The sequence below is a fragment of the Melospiza melodia genome, chromosome 14, assembly GCF_035770615.1.
Source record: "Melospiza melodia melodia isolate bMelMel2 chromosome 14, bMelMel2.pri, whole genome shotgun sequence".
NCBI classification, from domain to species: Eukaryota; Metazoa; Chordata; class Aves; order Passeriformes; family Passerellidae; genus Melospiza; species Melospiza melodia.
In genome coordinates this window covers 16257444-16260405 of record NC_086207.1, presented here as the reverse complement: position 1 = coordinate 16260405, position 2962 = coordinate 16257444, and positions in this window count along the sequence as shown.

Genomic DNA, 2962 nt, shown 5'->3' with positions numbered 1-2962 from the left:
CGTGCTCCGTCAAAGAAAGAAACAAGAGAAAGAAGGCAGTTAATAAAAAAAAAAAAAAAAAAGTGTTCAAGAGGCAGCGTAGGTGCGTTTGAGCTTTATCTTCCCATCTACAGCAAAGCTTCCTTTCTGTCAGACCATAACCACATCCTCTCTGAAGCCATAAGGTGAACAGCACACGTTGAAATATACGCTAAGGTAAATGTTGTGGAAAAAAATAACACTTGAGGGACATGCAGTAGATGTGAATCAATGATTAAGGATAAATTAAAGGGACGTGGCATGATTAAGCATCTGTCTCCTACTGGCTTATCTGGTATATACAGTTATAAATGCATGCACCCAACATGGATGTACAGGATGAGTGTCCTGTTCAATGCTAATTAAGAATGTGCATTTTCCATAAAAATACAATTTAAATACAGCACTTTATGTACAGATTTGTAGAGACTTTGCTTTAGACAATGCAGTACCATAGGACAGAAAGAAGGACAAATATAATATATATATATTATTTTATATATAATATAAAATATAATAATAATATTATATATAATTATTATATATATAATAAAAATTAAAGTAAATTTTTAAAAAATTAAAAAATAAATATGGTGGCCTTGCTGAAGACAAGATGCAGCAAATTGTTAACATTTGTCATGCTGAAGTCCAGTAAACCTGTACTTCATTTCTCAGCAGAGTGACTGAGTACCAAAAAACTCTTGTGGTCAGATGACACAAGTGTGTGATCTCCTAAAAAAGCATCACTGCTGTCAAGGGGGATTTCACACCTATTTGTAGATTAGGATGAACACTCAGGCCAAATTTCCCAATTCTTCTACAAGCCAGTCTGCCTCATGCAGAACACGTGTACAAAATATGCAGAATTTGATGTGAGTTTTTGGGATTGAGCTTTGTGTAAGCAGCAATTTGGATAAATTCCACACCTTGCACCTCCAAAATATGGGACCACTTGTGTGTGCTCATAAATTTCCTTATGCTTGAGAATTTGCTGGTTGAAATTATGCTTCAAGATCCTTTCTTGTAATTAATGAACCAAAAAACGGCAGTAGAATGCCCTGATAAACTTAGGGATTTCACTGTGCCTGCAACAGTGAATTACCCCCAAAAAGGCTTGGATCTGGATCAACAAATATTTCACTCAAGTTGAGTCAGTAAAGTTGAGCTTATAATGATAATTTTTAACAGCATTGCATTTTTAGCTAGTTACACTTGTTTAGGACTTTGACTCTTTCCAGTCTCCCCTTCACACTGACTGTAGGGTATTAAGGACTTGGTGAAAAATCTTTGTAGCCTGGGCCAAAGCGGTTTGCAGTCTGCTGGCAGAGATGTACACGATATCTTATCAGAAAAATTGAATATAAATAGAAATACAAGGGTGTGACCTTGCAGCTGCACAGAAGAAGGAGTGCAGGACAGCAGAGTTGAGAAGCCAACACGGAAACCCCTGAGAGGAGAGGTGCTGCTGGAGATGGAGGATGTGGGGGAAGAGCAGATTAACCAAGGTGGTGAGTGGTGGGGGGAGAGCTAAGAAATTCTTTGAACACAGTGATTGGCAGCTTGATCTGTTCATGAGATAAGAGATGAGCTCTCAGAGGGGCACGGAGAAGGAGCAATTTGATCAAATACACAGATAAGGGGCTTGGCAACTGCGCTGCATTTGGTGTAAACATGGCATGATGGGGCACCGTGGCTGGCAGGAAAGGGCTGTGAGGGACCAGGTAAAACAGGGAAGCGAGAAACAAGGAGAAGCTGAGAATAAAGATTGATACATGCAGAAAGATGCACAAGAAAATACAAAAATAACTGCAAGAAAATAATGACAGATTTAGTCCCGGAGCATAAGAACTAGCAGGATTGGGCAGGTGAGATCAGCCACTCTGAGTATTCCATGGTTTTTAGTGAAGGTGGGCCAGCTAAGAGAGTAAACCGGGAAAATATGAATGACCCTGAGCAAGGAAACAAGTCAACATAGCCAGATTTGGTTAAACATGGGATTTGATACAAACGTAGATTTCATATAAACATGGGTGTTGGTTTCAGTGCTGTTTTGCAATAGCTTTATCAGCTGATAACTCTGCTGAACTGGGGAGCAAAGCAGTGGCTGATGTATCTTTCTATCACTCTTGCCTGAGATGTACCCCTTCATTTTTCTTCTTTCACTGTAATTCCAAATCCCATTCATAGCAAACTCACAAATGCTTGAGTGTAGCAAGCCAAAACCAGAAAGGAATGCTAAGTCTAAAGAATGTATAGCCAGGTTGACATGTATAAACAAAAAACATATGGTTTAAGAATTGTATTTATATTTAATTGTACATTTAGGAGAAAATAACCTGTTTAAGTGTATTTGGATGTCAAAGATCATTGTTTCCTGACTGACTTTTAACTAACATTCTCCATTCCTTTCAAGATATAAATCATTTGTCATTATCCATCTGGGTGAATAAGGATTATAACCCTTTTAAAGAAAGCTTCAGGCATTGAAGTGCTTCAGGACCCTTCTACAGTTGAGTAGGATATATAAATATATCTAAATATATATAGGTAGAAATGCACCACTTGCCTAGGACCAAGTTGGCTGCAGAGCTGGAATATGTGAGGGTCTCTGCAGAGCTCTAGACACAAACTACTGAAAGGGCTTCTCAGAGGGCTGGAATACCCCAGTAACACAAGTACCTCATTTCTGGAACCCAACCTCATAGGATGGTACACTTTTACACTGAATGCTCCTTTCAAGAATTCTGGCAGCACTTGATATTGCAAGGTACAGAAATTCTGTATCCTTTGTAGAACAGAATTAAACATAACTGTCCTGAACTGTCTTAAAACCACTTTAAGACTAAACTTCATGATGAGGGATGATGAATTTTTAAGGTATTCTACATCTTCTCTGCTTCAGTGCTTTTATAAAGCTTGCTACCATGTATCCTTTGACACTTTT